General features: G+C 36.5%; 1 protein-coding gene and 1 pseudogene across 11 annotated transcripts in view; both read left to right on the forward strand.

Moving 5' to 3' along the window:
- The window catches only part of TPK1 (thiamin pyrophosphokinase 1), a 278,577-nt gene that overhangs the window by 58,276 nt on the left and 200,753 nt on the right, over positions 1-19,548 (forward strand). The window lies entirely within an intron of this gene.
- LOC120601580 (uncharacterized) lies at positions 7,389-7,507 on the forward strand (annotated as a pseudogene).

Genomic DNA, 19,548 nt, shown 5'->3' on the forward strand with positions numbered 1-19,548 from the left:
TGACATGTTATGAAATTTAAATGACTAAAGAAGGGATTCAAGGGAGTTTAAAATGATAGAAGTTTTAAAATGTATTTTCCTTTTAATACCTCATGAAGTTTCAATGATTTTCTTGGTTACATATATCCCTACCTGTTCCAGCATTTTTGTATACTCAATTAAATATAGATATATAAAATAAGTACATAGGTAGACAGAAGTATAGCTGGTGTCTGACTTTTCTGTGACTATCAGATTATTGACATTTGCGAATGGATATTACCCTTAGATTTCTTAACCTTTTTTTTTTTTTCGGTTAAGCTTTCTCTTCCTGTAAATATTTCTTACCCTGAAATACAATGTGATGAGTAAAAAAAATAATGATTGCATTTGAATGGCTCTAATTATTTCTTGTTATAAGATAGTTTTTCTCAACTTGGGGATGCCAGGTTTTCCAGGGTCGTCAAAGACAGTAAGTAGGAGAGATCGCTGAGCTACATAAAAGTGAAAACAGAAGTAGGCATCCTAAGCAGACATTCGCTTACCTGGGATAAGGTGACGTAGATTGACCATATTTCAGGTTTCTAGGAGCTAACTTCTTAAAGTGTGTCCTCATTTTTAACCTAAGTTCATAGCCTTTCCATATGACCCAAAGAACAGTGGTGATCGTGTTAATTAGATTATAAGTCAGTCATCATAGTATGTTAATGTCAGGTGTTTATCTACAGTGTGACACTTTTTTCCCCTCTAGTAAGGAATTACTTTGATTTCTTTTTTAGTTCTCTGGTAACCAACTTGCAGTCACATCAGGCCATAGGCAGTGCACTCTGGTTCGTTTTGGGTAAAGCTTATGTCATAAAACATTTGACCAATCCGGCAGGTCTTAGAGGTTAAAGAGAAGCACATGTGGCATTCTATGAATTGAAATATAAGCAGGTCTTTGGTTTTATGGCATCAGTTTTCCCTTCTGCTCTGTTTGTAATTGGCTGATACCTGCTGGTGCCTTTCCGTGTCAGGTATCGGACGAGAAGTTGGGGAAGTAATTGGGGGCTCTCAGTTACGGCCGGAATTGAGAGGGGAGCACGGGGCAGCCTGTTCCTGATGGAGGCCTGAGAAGCTCTTCGAGCCACAAGTCCCGAGATTGAACTTGCTCTATTCCCGCTTCTTAATAGCTGAATTTATTGTAGTGTTTGATTAATTGAATCTACTTAGCTCATGTCTGTATGTTTTTGTCTTTAAACGAAATCACCTTACTCGAATAAGGGCTTCTAATAGATCTGTGACTTGCTCCTCTAATTACACTGATCGTGTGCTAGTGATCAGTGTTGCTACCAGATTCCAGTTTTAAATAAAGGAGAAATCTGCTATAAAGCACTTGCTTCAATAGTAGTTTTGTTGCACTACTCCTTTTCCTTGAGAAACTATGTACCCAGGACTCTGTAAGTCTCTTTTTTACCTGATTATTTGATGTTAAGCTCAACCAAAGTTAACAAATTATTATGTAAAGTTTTTTTTTCTTTTTTCTACTCCCACTTCTTAATTCTGTGGGGCCTCATTACTTTACTTCTGGCATCCAGTGTTGTTTATTCTCATTAAACTAAGATAAATGTCTGCCATGTTTATGTGTATATTGGTTGAGTTAATTGGTATCCTTTAGAATGCTCGGCATTGATCAATATTTTAATCCCATTATATCTATTTTTATACATTATCCCTGCTAGAGGAATTTCAAGGGAAACCTGTGTTTTGATAATAGCTTTGAAACTTTGAAATCACCTTGGGTCATTCCTAACGCTGACTCTGGAATGGCTAGTCCTGGTGTGTGTGTGTGTGTGTATTTTAAGAATCTGTTTCTAATATAGTGTTATCTCTGGCCTCATCTCCCACTACTACCCCTTTCTATGTATTTAATGATCAATATGCTAGGACTGCCATCTGTTCGTGTCCCCCTCCACTTCCCTACCTCCTAAATAGATTTTTTCCTACTCGTCTTGTAAACTTTCACTCACTCATTAAAGTCCAAGTCAAATGTCACCTTTTGTGAAGGAAGACTTCCTTAGCTTGCCCAAGTAGGCATAGATTTTCTCCCCAGTATTTCTGCGGTGTTCCTGTTATTTGTAAATGTCTCCTTCTGTCTGCTCGAGGATAAGCTTCTTGAAAACGAATGCAAAGTGCTTAGCTGAAGATGTTGTTTCGTTTAGTTCCCGTGACACTAGCCTGGAGGTCACCGTTGTAGGTCATCTTGGCAGTTGCCTAAGATCAGTGTCTGCTTTAATGCTTTCTGGATTCTGGAGGGTCCTCTTGCCCTGGTGCGAATCAGCAGACAGCAGGGCTTGTGCGCTGGTGCGCGCTCTCTGTCTCTCTCTCTCCTAGATTTGTCTTTGGTCCTCAGCCTAAGTTGGGTCCCGTTTCTATTTTTGCCGAACCTGAACTCCATCACTCATTTTTTTTTCCTTCGCCCTATGACTCTCAGATGCTTATGTTATTTCTTGGTACAACCAATCAGAACCAATATTTTTATTAATCAATCCTTCTTTCCTCATACTCATACTCATGTACAGGAATGTACTTCTTTTTTGACTCTATGGTTTTATGACTTTGGCAGTTGATGTGCTAAGAGATGTGTCATTAGAATATATCCTCTCTGTTCATTAAGGTATTATGGTAAGGTACATCCTTTATGACACGGAAGGATATAAAATTATGCAATTAAGCAATGCTCTTCTAACATTTGTGACTAAAGAGATTTATCATATTTTTATTGTAATACTTGGGAAGCTCTTTTCTTTAAAATAATCTTTGTGAGAATTGTAGATTAAACCTATTTTTGAGAACATAAAAATGCTTTTTAAGAATGCTTTAGTTTTCCCTTAGATTTCCATCTTTAATTATAGAAATATGTATGCTTTGAAAAAATTTAAAACATTACGGTTTAATGAAAAAGTGTTGGTCCTCATTAACTATATTCCCTTCATTATTTGTTTTATCCTTGTATTTTTTTAACTATTTTCCTCAAAATGACTTTTATATGTACTTTTGACTATCAGGGTAGTAGATGAAATGCTACTACTAAATAGGAAAATGCCCCTAAAATGGTGATTGCCGGCCATGTGACTTTGTATGCTTTATGGCAGCTAGTATAGACATTTTAACTGACTGTTTAACTTGGTTCTTTATGCCATTTAGATCTGTGTCCTAACTGGTATGTCAGCTTTTAATGTAGCCAGAAAATGGCTTTCAAGTTAGTATGGCTATGTGTGTGTGTGTGTGTGTGCGCGCGCGCGTGCGCATACTTATACATATACACATTCATTCACTTACATTTGCTCCATGTTTAATTTACACACACACTTTTTTTTTTTTTTGCCTGATATTAAGCCTCAATGAGGTTAGCCTGATGTGTGGTTAATTAGAAGAGTATAATAAGCATATTATTAATCGCTGTCCTTGCTAGAGAGCCCAGGGTTTTGTGGTGTGGTCTTCTTAGTGAAACAAAGTAAACGTAACAAAACCAAACCAAAACCCAAAGGATTCTATCTCTACACTGGCCATCTGGTGGACTACGACCTAAACCTAGGAAACACGAGTAAAACATCGTCTTCGGGTCAGTCACCCGGAGGTGACTTCAGCATTTGTGTCTCTTTTCTCGTAGCTGTCGGTGTCCAGCCTTCGGAAGGCGCGGTCTCATTCTCCCGGTCCAGGTCCTCGGGTCTTAGTGTCAGGGCCTCGTCTGAGACGACGTGGTCACGATCGGCGGCTCCTTGCAGGGCGTTGTTAATGAGAACCGACAGTTCCTCCGTGGTGGCTTTTCTCCATGTCAGTTCTAGCGTACGGCTACTCAGTTAGTCTGGGGGACTTCTGAACGGGACGGGGAGGGCTTTGGAGAGGCGGCTCCGCTCGACCTCAGTTTCTCCCACCTGGCAGAGGGAGCCGTGCCCTTGACAATGTGGAGACGTCGGGCCTTTTTCCTGCCGTGGCCCTGCTGTAAAGTGTAAACCCCGCAGACTGGTACGTGCGGGTCAGTATTTGTGTGTCTGTGTGTATGAAGTTTCGTTCCACATTGCGTAGTCGTTTCTCCCTTGCAATGGGTCTTTTCAAGGCTACATCCAGATGTTTATTTTTGAGGTTATGGTAATTAATGGAATACAGATGAGTTAAAGAATATTCCACTGGTTACTATCTGTGTGCGAGTGTAGATTAAAAAATAACTTGAACGTTTTTTGGAGTACTAGCCTCCGAGCTTTTCGTTTAAGGTAGTAGCTGCTCAGGTTCTTTGGGAAGAAGGTGCCCCTGAGAGACAGGAGAGAGGGTGTGCTTACTGTCTGTGCTGCCTGGCTGGGACACTCGTCCAGCTGAGAGGGAATCTGGTCTGTGTTCCGTCTGCGCCCAACATTTCCTGGCGATGTTTGGAACAAACTGGATGGGGCACCATTGGGGGCCGTGGAAATCGTAGGGTAAAACACTGGTCCAAGCTAGTCAGAGAGGAGCTGTGGGGAACGGAAGTGCTGTTTTAAACGTCTTCGGTGGAACTAAACGATGTGGATTGTTTGCTACATCTCAGGGCAGCATCGCCATGGATGGGAAACAGCGACCCCCCCCCTCGTGAGGCCCCTTTGCTACCTAGTTATCATGAATTTAGCTTTTAAGACTTTGCTGGTTATGACTGCCTGGATAGGTAGGATATCCTGTACATTTTTGTCATTTAGATGCATCTTGGCAAAGACCTAGCAGATACGTTAGCTTGGAAAATGCTGGATTTTAGGATATCTGAATTTTAGTTGGGACAATCTGGGAGCCATCTGTCCTAGTAGTGAGTAGCTTAGTCGTTAGACTTAAGAATCTCGTGTTCGTTAGGCTTATCACAGTTTATTGAACTACCAAATTGACACTATTTGCGTCATTTTCTGTGCTTAGTGTTTCACAAAACTTACACTTTGAACACATTTGAGAGAACATTGAGCCAAAGATCTGATGAGCAATTTGCATACTTGGTTCAGGTCCATTAAACAAAACATTATGTTTAAGTTGTGGTCTCTGTAAATAAGGCTGGCAGAAAAGACCTATCCCAGTCATACAGACAAGTTTAGTGATGATAAAAAGATTATTTAAATATTTGAGATATTTTAATACATTAGTGGCAGAGAGTAAAACACATCATGTTTGCTATAATGCCAGAGACCTGGTACTCCCATCCCCAAGATGATGGTGCATTTCTGCTGAATTAGATCTTATACCATGTTGAGCATTATAACGCAAACATTGTCAGATAGTAGGGACCTCTGTGTTACTTTCTTTCCCATGATTCACTCTTATGCCTTTGTGCTGTGTTGCTTTATGTTTTGTTTCAGTAATCAACATTATAGGCATTTAGGAAATTGTCACCAAAATTTCAAGTACTTTATTTTTGAAATGCATTTATAAATTTTCCACTATACTTCTGATTCCATAGTACTTTATATAAGCTATTACATGTGATATTCTAAAACAGAGAAGTCATATTTAAATATCAAGTTTCATAACATTACATTTTCTACTGTGTTTGCTGAGAGGCAAAAACAAAAAAACAAAAAAAACATTATTTTATTTCCTTTTTTCATCTATATTTTTTGAGCATTATCCGTATCAAGCAGCATAAAAGAACTGAGATATCAGTGAGAAAGACGCCGGCCCTGTGAGTGCTTATGACGTGGTATCTGACGTACACAGTCCCATTGTATATAAATGTCATAATATGCCCTGCAAATAAAAGTGTATTATTGTTGTGGCTGAATTGTTTTCACATCAAATCACATGCTGAAGCCTTAAACCTAAAGCGATAATATTTTGAGATGGTGCCTTTAGAGAGGTAAGTTAGTTAAATGGGGTTATAAAGTGGGGACCTACAGAAATAGAATTGGTGTCCTTAGAAGACGAGACACCAGGGATGATTCTCACAGAGAAAAGTCCACGTGAGGACAGCGAGAGGCGGCCATCTGCAAGGCAAGGAGAGAGGCCTTAGGAACCAGCCCTGCTGACACCTTTATCTTGAACTTCTAGTCTCCAGGACTGTGAGAAAATAAATTTCTGTTGTTTAAGTCACCCAGTCTGGTATTTTGCTATGTAAGTCCTAGCAAACTAGTACAGTTTTATACAAGACTTCTTGGCAAGTTGCAAATTGTTCAGCTCTCTGTTCTCTATAGAACAGCATTGATCTCAAAGGTCCTTTTTATTTATAAGTCTGGCTCCAGATATTCCTATAGGCAGTCTTGATCATTCCTTACTATGTCGTAGCTCCAATCAGTTACTGGTAGGCAATGAACTTGACTGGGATTCAGTGCTGTAGCCTGAGACTGATATTGGTCCCCCTTTGTTTACAGACGATATTTCACTGACTTCAGAAAAATGGTGGGAATAATCTATGTATTAAATATTAATTCGATGGATATAATAATTAGAGCTTGGGAAATCAATTTTGGATACCTTAAACAGATACAGAAAAAAGTATAGACCAAATAGATTAAAACACAAATTTAGATACTCAGTTATCTATAATTATTCTGGGCATTAATCTCTTGCCCTTTATAAAGATGAGAAGAATTTGCTCTTCTTCTAAAACACCTTTTAGAAAGAGTCATTGAATTGCTTTGGGACCATTATAAACTTCAGTCTGGGTCTTCTGTAGGTCATTTCACACTAAGGACAACCTTAAAGGGAATTCTTTTCTCTTCTGAATAGGATGTGGCCTGTTTGCAGTACAGTGACCAGCTCTCTTGCACTAGACTGGTTCATAGAGTGATAAATGAGAGATTGAAGATCCCACCACTGGGCTCTTATTGAAACTGTATGTTGGTTCTAAGTAGGACCACCAGGGACAGGAGGGTGTATTAGATGGAGAAGAGGGCAGTAGCTTCTAAAAAAACTTAAATGTGTTTAGAAAGAAAGAGAAAAGTTGTTCCCATGCATACTATTATTTTGTTTGTTTTTATAGTTTTGTGTTTCTGATTTGGGAACACCCATATTATTTGTTAATAAAAGTGTTTAAGAAATGTTACTTTCTTTTGAATACTTACATAGAAAAATATCAACTTTTGCTGTGTTAATACAAATACACACACACGCGCGCGCGCACACACACACACACTTTAGTGGTTTTTCTGAAGTGAGGACTCATTGATTTAGCTTTATTGGGAAAAAATGTTCACCAGATTCTAAGGACAGCAAATGAAGTGGGTTAGTGAAATCAGCCAAGATATACTAACCAAACCTATCTTCTAAAAGGTACAACCTCCCTCCCTCACACCCACCCTTCCTTCCTCTCTTCCTTCTTCCCTATGCAACTTAAATAGTGAAAAAGGGGGAAAAAATGATGTCTTCTCCCCAGTAAGTCATAAATGAATGACTGTAAGAATTTAGTATTATAAAATATTTTAGTCTACGGCCATACCTCCCTGAACAAGCCCGGTCCCATCTGATCTCAGAAGCTAAGCAGAGTCGGGCCTGGTTAGTACTTGGATGGGGGACCACCTAGGTCAATCAGGTGCTGTAGGCGTAAAAAATAAAAAATACGGAATTGTAAGCTGACAAGGTCCTTGCAATCTGTGAGGTCAACCAAGGGTTGCCTCGCCAAATAAATAAACAAACAAATAAAAATATTTTAAATTCTTTCATCCTGAAGTTGAAATTCATCTATCCTATGTGTAAAACACTTTGCAAGTAATAGAAGTTGATAGAAAAGAATCATCCAGAATATATATTTTTGAAATTATATTTCTGCCATTCAAATAGAATTGTTCTGTAATCTTACATTGAAGATCAAGTGTCAAAAAAATGCACCTTCCCTTCCTGTATTCTGTCATTCCCTTTAAGAACACCGAAGTGTTTTGACTTGCTCAGCAGCAGTATGATATATCTTTGGGATGTTCTCACGAGTTTACAAGAGGACACCGTAGAAGATAACTAAGGTGCATTGAATTTTTTCAATTCTCAGCAAATTTTGGTTATGTTAAAAAAAAATAAATTGGTAAACACTGTGTTTAAAATGCACTTATTGTTACCAGCCTCTGGATAATTCATTAGACAAATGTTTATTGAATATATAACTTATCACTGGTTACACACCCAAGCCAGTCTTTTTGTTTTATGATTACTTTATACATCTTGGTTATAATGATGCATTTCATAATTTCAGCCATTTTCCTGGGGTATCACTGGCAGTTAATCATTCACAGCATTGTGTATTCTTCATATTCAACAGCATGTAGAACTTTGCAGATGTAACAAAAGGGGCATTACCTCTGCACTGACTGGAAATAGGCTGGGCTTATCTTGGAGAGAGGAGAAAAGATTTGTAGGAATATGGATGTAAATGCGAAGAGAAAGCAAAATTAAGGATTTCCACAAATATAAATATGCCAACTTAAACAACTATGTATTTAACCCAAGAGATTTATTTAATTGTTCCTTCTTATCCATATGGCTTAGCCATTCGCATATGCTTAAATTAACCAGATTCTCTTTTGCTTCGATTATGTAGGCAGGACTATTAGTTTTATTTTTCCTTATTTTAAAATTTTATTAATCTAAATTATGACTAAATCAAAGATGTCCTTGAGAAAATAAGCTTTTAGTCATAACATTCAATAGGCATCTGAAGTACTGTATTTTAAAACTCCTGCTGGTTCAATAAAATACCATCTCATTGTTGGAAAGGAGATAGGAATATTATCATAATATTTCAAATGCAACACTGTTTCTGGTTTTTATGGGACATTTTTAGAAGAGACCTCCATAATAGCTTTCATTTCATTTGTACATTTTTATATCTTGACTTAAATAAAAAAGTAAAAAATAAAACATGTTAATGTTACAAATTAGTCTAAAATTAGTATTTTTTTCCCCAGCGATAATAAAATTATAGTTAGAGACATGAATTGTTTATCTTCTCAGAGTATAAAAACCAATCGGTATATCTGCTTTCTGGGCTTTATAGAAACACTTCTTTCATCCACGGGAGAAAAATAAATAGAATATGCAAACTTTTCTTTCTGTAAATAGAAAATAATCTTTTTACATTTAACAACAAGTCTGTGTATGTATTACTCTACAAAAGTGTGGTTAAATGCGGTTTAGAAATGGTTTGGAGCTTCTACTTGTAGAAAATGATTTTTATATCATATCCGCCTTGCAGGACATTTGGTCCTGTCCAAAATGTCCATGGAGGCATTTGGCCCATGCCAAAAGGTCCTTGATATTTGGTTCTTGACATGTGCCATTACTGGCTCGGCTACCGCAGCAAGAAGGTTTTTTGTTGGCAGTACAGCCACAACACAATTACTGGATCAGTAAAACATGATAGTATTTCTTGCGTACTAATTCTGTAGACCGAAAGTATAAATAATTGTTATAGGCTCACTGATCCAGGGATATTTTCTAAGAGTGGATGTTTTTGACAGAACCATTGGCGTGGACCAAATATGATCGTGGATGTTTTTGATTGGACCAAATGTCTCTGTGGACATTTCGGACACGACCAAATGTCCGCTAATCTGTGACATCTGTTAACGCTCCATAAGCATACAACAGTGAATTATCGTAGCTAAGCAGATGTGGAGGAGTTCTTTCTCTACTATTCATTCAGTTTAGCAGAACTCGAAGTCGTGGTATGAATGTTTAGATTTTATTCTTTATTAAACACAATTGGCATTTAAGTTTCTGGAAGAAAGATTGAGCTATGTAATACCTGTATTGTAAAAAATTTTTAGTTGTGAGCTTTGAGTAATTGTGTATTTTCAGCAAGCTAGAAGATTTTTCTGCTAACCTCACTTTAGAAGTTATTAATCATAATTGTCAAACTCCCAATTAGTATGAAAACAACTTGGTGAAGATTTTATCTATTCTCTATTTAGTCTATCTCTGCACTAATGAGACTTCATATTTTGAGTGTTGATTTTGGTATTTGGAGATCTTTTACCATTCAGGTGGGTTTCAATTATATTTACCATATGGTACTTATTATGCCAGAAATATTTTCTAATTATTTTATATGAAGACTTTTGATACTTGTCCAGTACTTTTTAGAACAAACTGGAAGTGCTTAATGAATATATTTCAGTATAGTATAGAAAACAACTTTGTTAGCATTTCAGCTTTAGAGTTAATGTAAAATTTACCTTTGGGTACTGGTGAGCATTTTCTTTCTCTCTTTAACAATTTTATGTTATCATACTATTGATGGTGTCTACTCTTTCTTTCCTTTTTATCTATGGAACTAATGATGATTCACTTGCTTTTTATTCAATTTTGAATCAAAATTAAAAGAAAATTATTATGGTACATGGATAATGTCACTTAAGTAAATTTAGCATTTCAAGTGAAAGTAAAAATTATTAGTAGTTAATTGAACTTCTTTCTGTTTAATGAATGCTACCAGCATAGTTCTGTAGCTTATTTTAAGGTAAACTGATAGTATATATGTCAGCAAAATAAGAGAGGAAAAGTTAGAGAGAAATAATTTATTTACAGCTATGGAATTAAAAATGTAAAATTGAATGAACTTAAAAATGTATATAGAAGAATATTGCTGAACTTTTTGTTGTTACCAGGACTCTTTTTTTTTTCTTAGATATATCAAGACAGCCTGAAGATGGTATCTGATTGATGTTTGGTGTATTAGACTAGGAGAGTATTATCCTTGATTGACTAATTGGATACTGTCTTTATTTCATTTGACCTTTCCAAATAGCATATTTTCAGCTTTAGTACTGTAAATAAAAGTGAGAAGAAACATTTGCCACTTACATTAACTTCTTATAACATTGATAATCAGATGTGCTTTTATTTTTTATTAATTTATGAAATTAGTCATTTTTCTGGTTAGTTTTATTAATTTATGAAATTAGTCATTTTTCTGGTTAGTTTTTCTGGTTAGTTTTTCTGGTTAGTTTTCTGGTTAGATTTCTTGCCCATTTTTATTTACTGAGCTTGTTATTTCGAGTGACTAAGATTTTATTTTGGTGCCATAGATGACATAATAGATGACAGAGGTACTTTTTTTAAAGAAGCTATTGGAAACTTTCTTAAATTAACTAATAATTATTATGTTAATACTACCAAAGGAAATTTTAAAAAATGGAAAAAATATTTTTACTCATGAATATCTAGGAAATAAATCTTTAGTAGATAACCAGTATTGGAAAGGGAGAAATACAAATATTTCTCAATGTGCCACAACAACAAAAACAAACTTCCACATCTGGATGAGCTAGAGAGCATTTTCCAATTTCAAACATTTTTTTAGTTCTTATTTTTTCAAGAAAATAGGATCTTTCCTGAACAGATTTAATAAGGATGAATGAACTAATGTTCCTTTGAGCTTTTAGAGATAAGCATTATATAGTAGCAAATAAAGTGAGAGGACTTTTCATGAGACTTAAATTCATTAGAGTTGCATGGAGAGTGATTATGAGAAGGAATCAGGGTTCTAAGTGGCCTCATTAATGTCAAATGGAGGCCGCATTTATTTCTCCCTTCAGTTTTTATCTGCTTCCAATCTGCAGTCAACATATAAAGTAATGCTTTTAAACTGTGTATCACCTCTTCCCCTTTGCTCCCCAATTTTGCTTTATAACTATGCTTGGAGAAAGGCAATAAATCATTTTAATTAAACAGTATGGAATTTTTTCATGGGGGACTAAATTTAATAGAATTGTTTTAGCTGTTAACTTTCCACATTGGATTAAGATTTGCTTTCAAATTGCTAAACGGATGTCAGCTTTATTATTCTTGGCATAAAATATGCTCTCTATTGGATATTTCTATATATGGCCCTTACTCAGCAAGTTTGAAACTACCTTCTCTTTCTCTTAAAATCAGAGCTCCTGTGGACTTACCTCTTCTGTCATTCACTAAGGCTCTTTCTTTGAAGCCATTCTTAACCCCCCAGTCTTTTTTTCTCAACCTTACAGAGATCTATTCTCAGCTATTGTCAGTTTTTCTTTACTGATTCTCATCCATGTCTCTTTCCTATCCCAACAAATCTCTTCTAGGTACTAACCCTCTCCTAGGCAGTTGTAGTTCTCAGATTTATCTGCCTATCTCTGATAATTTTCTCTTTGTGTGTCTCCTGTATGCCATCTTTACATTCATTTATTTAGGTTCTTATTTTTCCTATTCAGTGGCTTTGAAGGCGTCACCGTTGCCTACTGGATCAAGTACCAATCAAGTATCTTAGGCTTCTGGGCGTTTTTAGTCAGCATTTCTTTATCATCCTGACTCTCTTGTGCATTGTCTTCACAAGTGGACTGTTAACTTTCTGAGGGGCAGGTCTTTGCTTCTCTCTCTCATGTCAGCTCTTGATGTAGCACCTTGCTTGCTTTGGACCGTTAGACAGTGTGTTGAAGAGAATCTCTGCTACTTGTCCCTCTGTCTGCTTTTCTTCCTGAGTGCCTGTCTGCTTGCCTTCCTTTCTGTCCATCTGCCAGCCTGCCAGTCTGCTCCTCTGTCTGTGCCAGTTTCTTTACTGCTATTTCATGTCCTACGTTTTTCCTTAGAAGAAAATGCGTCTGATGTCCTGATCTCCAGTTTGTTTCGTAGGCACTTAAACCCACTCGGTTTCTGCTCTTCTTCTGGCTTTCCAAGATATCCAAAACTGGTTTTCCTTTTTCACAGAACATCATTATGCTGCCTTCTTGAGTCCCCAATAACATTGGAGATCTGCATTTTGCGTATGAAGGAAAATTATCCTTGTGGAGTATACAATATTTTAAAGAAATTAAAAGTATAAAGCCGTCTATTCATTTCTATTGATTTCATGTTTTCTGTATTTCTGATTGCCTTTCATACACTGAAAGTGATAAGTTAATATTATAGGTGGTGGCAGAGTTGTCACAGAACCATTGCTTTTTATGTTTAAAAAACTTATTCCAAATACTGTTTTGACAGTTCAGATATGTTGCTCCCGTGTCGCGGTAGTGTGTGAACTTTATCTTTCCCAATCTAGTACAACTTCCACAGTATAAACTGAAAGTTTTCCATATGTTAATATCCAGTCTCTTAATTATAATTAGCATTAAATAGTGAATTCAGAGCTGATATTTTTTCAAGAGACATTTAACAAAACTCGTAAACATTTTGCTTTAAAGGACTCTAACAAGAAATTGAAAACACAACCCACAGATTGGGAAGAAATATTTGCCAATCGTATATCTGATGAGAGACTTGTAAATAGAACATATAAAGAATTATTACAACTCAATAAGAATATAAATGACCTAATTAAAAATGTTCAAAGGACCTGAATAGACAGGATTCCAAGGAAGTTATACAAATGGCCAACATGCACCTGAAAAGATGCTTCATGTCATTAGTCATTAGGGAAATGCAAATCAAAACACAGTGAGACACCACTTAACATCCATCGACATGGCTAGAATCAAGAAGTTAGATAAGTGTTGGTGAGGATGTGAAATTAAAACTCAAATAGGCTGCTGGTGGGAATGTAAAATGGGGCAGTCACTTCAAGAGGACATTCTTTTGGTTCATTAAATGGTTAAATGTGGAGTTACCATTTGACCTGGCAATTCCTCTCCTAGGTATGTTACCAAGAGAGGTGAAAACGGATGTCCCCATGAAACTTGTGCATAGATGTTCATAGCACCATCATTCGTAATAGCCAAAAGGTGGAAACAGCTCTGATGGTTATTAATAGAGGAATAAAATGTGGAATGTTCAGCCACGTGGAGGGATAATGCGTTGATCGTCATCAACATGGGCAAACCTCAAAAACACAAAAGACCTCAGATTTTGTGATTCTGTTTACATAAAGTGTCCAGATTAGGTAAATCCACAGATACAGAAAATACATTAATCAGTGCTTAGGGCTGTGGGCTGGAGAGTTAAGGGAGAGTTACTGAAAGGTACCGGGTTTCTTTTTAGAGTGACGGAATATCATATTGACTGTGATGACGGTTGCACAACTCCATGAATAGTCTAAAACCATTAAATTTTTTTAAAGTGTTAATTGTATGGTATGAAGATTATATCTCAGCTGCTACAAAAAAATAATAGACATTAAGGTATAATTTAGTGTCTTCTAATTTTTGTTACTCTAAAAACTCTTAATTTTTATTTATTTATTTTTTTTTATTAGGATGTTCACATTTCTTAAGCTTTAATTTATACCAAAAATTTGTCAGACACTTTCTCCTCATTTCTGAATATATTCATGTAGTTTGCGGAAGTGGTTCTCAGATTTAACGTGGATCAGAATTAACCCGGAGGGCCTGATTCAGCGTTTTTGATTCACTAGGTCTGGGGTAGGGCTCAAGAAATTGTCTAACAGTTTTTAACAAGAACATCTGTTTAGTTTTGAGAACTAGTGCTTTAGGCCTTAGGTGATCATTTTTAGCACATTTATTAGCTTCCGAGCTGATAGCCTTGGTGGATTTAACCTGCATGATCTCTGTCATTTTGCCATTCTCAGATAGCATCTTTGTGAGATTTAGTATTATATTTGGTTTCCTTTTAGGAACACTGCTCTCCCCTTTCCTGCCATATGGACTTGATGTTTGAGTGGTAGTTTCTTCTTAATTACGGTCTCCCTTTTGGTCTAGATTGTCTTTAACATTTGTAGCAACCATTTTCTTTGTAAATCTGCCTTAGAAAGTTTAGAAACTTTGTAATGCTACACAAAATAAAACATTTTGAACAGGAAAATAATAAAGATGATTTTTTTATAATGCGATATAGTAAGAAAGCTGAACATAAGTGCCAGTTATCATTTTTTTTGTTGTACTTCACTATTCTTAGCACTTATTTTAATTCCAATTCCCGGATCAAACTAAAACAAACTTTATTTTAATTAGAACAGTCTTATTTGAAATATTTTTACTAGGTAAGCTTTATGTGGAAGTGTGTCATAGGCATTCATGTTCACCTTAAATTCTTCATGAAGGAAACTGCTTTCTGAGGAAATTTATCGTCTTGATTTAAAACAAGCAAACAAAACATTTTCTGAAAAGGAAATATTCTTAGGATCCTGTCACCATAAAGTGCTTAAGCTTCTTGTTCATTATTGAGAATTAGAGGTGGTTCAAAATGCTTATTATACTAGGAAATGAATGCGTCGTCAGCTGGGGGTCTGGCAGGTGCTGGCATTACAGGGACTGTGAGTCAAGACCCTTGCCGGGCTTGCCGGTCTGGTGGTGCGCATTGTAAATCAATCAGTGGCGACTTTTTAGCATCTGAGATTTACCAGTGTTCTGCATGATGCTTGAAGGTAATCTGGGGGGTGTATAAGGAAGGGCCCCGCCCCTGAGAGTTTTTAACCTGTATTGAGATGAGGCCCAGCACAAGAAATAACCACCTGTACACACGTAGTGTATTGTGGCGTGGTGACCATGTGCACTGCTGGAATTCAGAAAGGGACTGTGGGGGCTGAGCTGGAGATCAGTGCGGGTGCACACACCTCAGGAGTTCTTGGACAAAGGGCCGCGAGCAAAAATGCCATCTCAGATAAGAAATTGCAAGGAGATCAAAAGTGATGTTTCACAAAGAAAAAATATAGCTAGGACATAAAAGTCTTTATTTTTTTATGCCGGTATGGAAGGGAGCAGCTGTTATGTATCAAACTGAGGAATCCTGATTAATGCTGGCCAGTTCAGTGCCCTCTCTTGCGTACTGTACTGTTAGCGGGCTTTTTATATCGGGCGTTGGCTGGCATCAGAGTTTGGGAAGCCATCTGGAAGGGCAGAAAAACCTAGAAGTCAGAAAACAGCCTGTTGACTTAAAATGTTTTAAAATGTTGGACTAATTAATGCACCAGGATTAAGAATTCTACTTTCTGGACAGAGGTAGGAATATACTGAAAAATAGAGTGCTGTGGAGAATATTAGAAGCAACTTGATACCTTGGGCTTATCAGCCTCGTTTGAGTGTTAGAACACTCTCAGATCATAATAACCTCGGAAAACTCTATTTCTAACATCTTTTCTGAGCCAAATAATTGGATTTATGTAACGGTCATAGGAAGGCCTGTTTGGGCACGGCTGTGTATACAGGTAGGCGTTATCTACTTAAAACTCTTTGAATTTAACTTAAAAATTCTTTTCATATTATAGGTGTTCTGTGTGTGTATATTGAATTGCAGTTAAATTTTTGTGATTATTTTAGTAAAATTGGTCGTGCTTGGCCCTGTGACTTTTAGTTAATGAAAATATGCTAGCTTGATTTAGCCAGATTTTTAAATTGATGCAATATGTTTGCAAAAGTGAATTAATCAATAATTTATAAGTATGATGGATATATACACAATATATATTTGCATTTTTTGCCTATTCCAGAAATGATTTAATAAGGATACTTGAATCAACTCAAATGTAACCAGATTTCCAACACCGCTGATTAAAGATATATATAATATTTTTCTTACTCATAAAGACTGTATATGATATTTGACCCTTATATCACATGTGGAAATATTTCCAAATGTATAAAACATTTAAATGTAAAAAATAAAAACAATTAAATTCTTTAAAAACAATTAAGATATATGTGAATGTAGGACTAGACAAGTCCATCTCAACTCGGAAACCCAGAGATTTAAAAGATAAGCATATTTGACTATATGAAAAAATAGTAAATTTTCTATAGCAGAAAATATAAGTAGTGTTGAAAGAAAAACAAATTTGTAGTAAGTATGAACATGTGATAGATAAAAGGTTTTATCTATAAAGAGAACTCATATAGAAAACTAAGAGCCAAAAAACCTCCCAAAATTAGCTGAAGATAAAAATAGGCATCTTAGAGAAAAACTAACTCAAATAAACCCCAAACATATGAAAATATGCTCGAAATCACTGTAGTTGGAGAATGCATGTTAACATAGTGAGAGACCATTTTATACCTGCTAGAGTGACAGAATTAAAATAACAGTTATTGCTGCTGAAGATACAGGGGCTGGGATAGTCTCTTATTGTTCGCAGAGATGGAAACTATTTTATCTTTTTTTTGGAATATAGTCAGGTAACCTCTATTAACATAAAAATACACGTTTCTTCAATTCTGCGGTTCTAACTGCTGTGACTCTGTCCTATAAAAATATAAACTGTGAAATATCTATGTGAAAAATGTATATTACGTATATATACACATTCACACATATACGGATATGTATTTATTGTAGCATTCTTAGTAGAGGCAGAAAGCTGAAAAACAAAGCAAATGCCTATCCATAAATAAACAGCATCATATATTATGGTATATCTGTGTCATAGAATATTATGCCGTTTTGAAAAAAAAAAGAATTAGCTATGCTGGTTGCCTTGGAGTTTCAGTGAGAGGTATTACTGAGAAGAAAAACAATTATATATTCCAATTATATATTCCTATTTTTGTAAATCACACGAAGTTAAAAGAGGTCCACATATGCATATTTTAGTATGTATGCGTAAAAATTTGTCTATATAAACATGGAGAAGCGAAGTCAGTATGTTCCTTGGTCAGACTTAAGGGAAGTTAGGGGAAGGGTGTAGGGTGATATTTGTGAGCATAGAGAAAAGGAGAGAAGCAAAAACTGAAAGTATAAAAATAATAAAAGCCTTTATGATATGAACACATTTGCGTAAGTTTTGAGACATTTATATAAAGTGTACATACGTATCTTTAAAAGCTGAGACTAGTAGGAACGAGAGAGGCAGCTGATGAGTGTGCCAAAGATACTGACAGTAGACATCTCCTTTGGCTGGAAGTTATGGGAAGAACTGCAATGATGTTTTAAAAAATGGCTGTTTGACAACTATAAAAAGCTTTTCTCTAGTCTTTTAAAAATATTTATAAACCCTTTTATATTGCATCTCTGCATTTCCAGTTTATTTGAGGAAAAAGTAACACATTCAAAATGGGTAGTATACACATTATTTAATTATTACTTCAGTAAAGAAATATTGGTAATACTCGTGTATGATACAGATAAGTTCTGGACATAAGGAATGGTACACTGTACGAGGTGAGGTATGTAATACAGCTGAGGGAGGTCAAAGAAGCCTTCCAAGAGGAAGCAGAGGATGTGTTCTGGGCAGAAGGGTAGCAAGAAAGAAAGTATAGAAGTGAGGAGGAGTCTGGGTTGTATGTTAAGCATAATGGAGTAAAACAGTCAACTATGTAGTAGATCGTAAATGGAAGTTAATTGCTGTATTTTATTGACTCTTAAGACCTTCTCAGTTGTCAGATGCATTATTATTTTATGTATCATTAAGAAACATACTTGCTTATTAAACGATTTATTGCACAGACATTTATATCTCATGGTTTCTCTGAGTGAAGAATTCAAGTGATTTAGCATAGGCTTAGGAACTCCGACAGGTTGCTCTCAAGATGCTGGCAGGGGTGTTGTCATCCAAAAGCCGTAGTGGGACTGGAGAACCCACCTTCAGAGCGGCTCGCTGCCACGGCTGTCAGGACAGCCCCGCCTGCCACTCCAGAGTGAATGATCTGTGAGAGTGAGTGAGGAGGATTCTGTGGGTCTTTTATGGCCTTATTTCAGAAGTCACACACCATTGCTTCTGTAACTCATTGGAAGGGTCACTAGATCAAGCCTACTCCCGGGGAGGGGAATTAGACTCTATCTTCTAAAGCATCAGAGAAGAAGCCTCACAGGATCTGTGGGCATAATTGAAACTACAACATCTGGAAAGGGAAGTGGACGTGGCAAAAATGGTTAACGCTTATTTTATAGAACTTCACATTCATTGTCTTACTCTTTGTTCTGAATCACTTTGTGGAAGAAGTGTTGATATTCATACTTTTTGACATAATATTATCCTCTGTGCGATTAAGAACATTACCAATGAAGCATTTTTAAAAACAATAATATACTATTGACTCCTAGATTTTTTTTCGAGTGGCGGGCGTCAGAAATGCAAATTTGAATGATAAGTGTTTTCTTGATCTTACCAGAATATGTCAATGGAGACGATTTCGTGAGCTCTCAGGATTCATTTTCCTTTTTAGATGGTTCTCAAGTGGCTTATTGATTGAAATGTTGGAGGATTTTCATGGTCGAGATATGTCACCAGGCGTAACAAACCAAGTTTGTGCATGCATAGTGACAGCTATGCTCCAGTTATCACCAGGCCAACAATGTAGTGATTGTATTGATTTTGGAACACACCCTTAATTTCAGAATGTTAAAATACAGAAAAAGCATGCTTAAGATTACTCAGTGATGTGGAGAGCTGTTCTTTTTGTTGGCTCAGCACTCCTTTTTTGGCCAGTCCCCCACTTCTTCACGGGAATAGCTTCTCCCTTACTTTAGTCATTTAGTTCTAGGAGAAGCTGCCAGTCATTATACCCCAGCCACTGGCCACAGTGGTGGTCCCCTCAAGCTATAGCCAAGTCATCATTGGCCACTGTGATTGGTTCAAGGATGGACCCATGACTGTCAGTAATCTTTGGAGTTTATTTTTAAACTGGAGATATAGCCAGGCAAACTGCCACTCTGCCATTGTCTCCAGGTAGAAAAGATGAGAGGAAGTTGTTTCCCCTGTAGCCATATGTTCTGGCTTGGGATGCAGGGGCGGAACCTGCAGTGAAGCCA

Source organism: Pteropus medius, unplaced genomic scaffold, assembly GCF_902729225.1.
Source record: "Pteropus medius unplaced genomic scaffold, Ma_sr-lr_union100, whole genome shotgun sequence".
Taxonomy (NCBI): Eukaryota; Metazoa; Chordata; class Mammalia; order Chiroptera; family Pteropodidae; genus Pteropus; species Pteropus medius.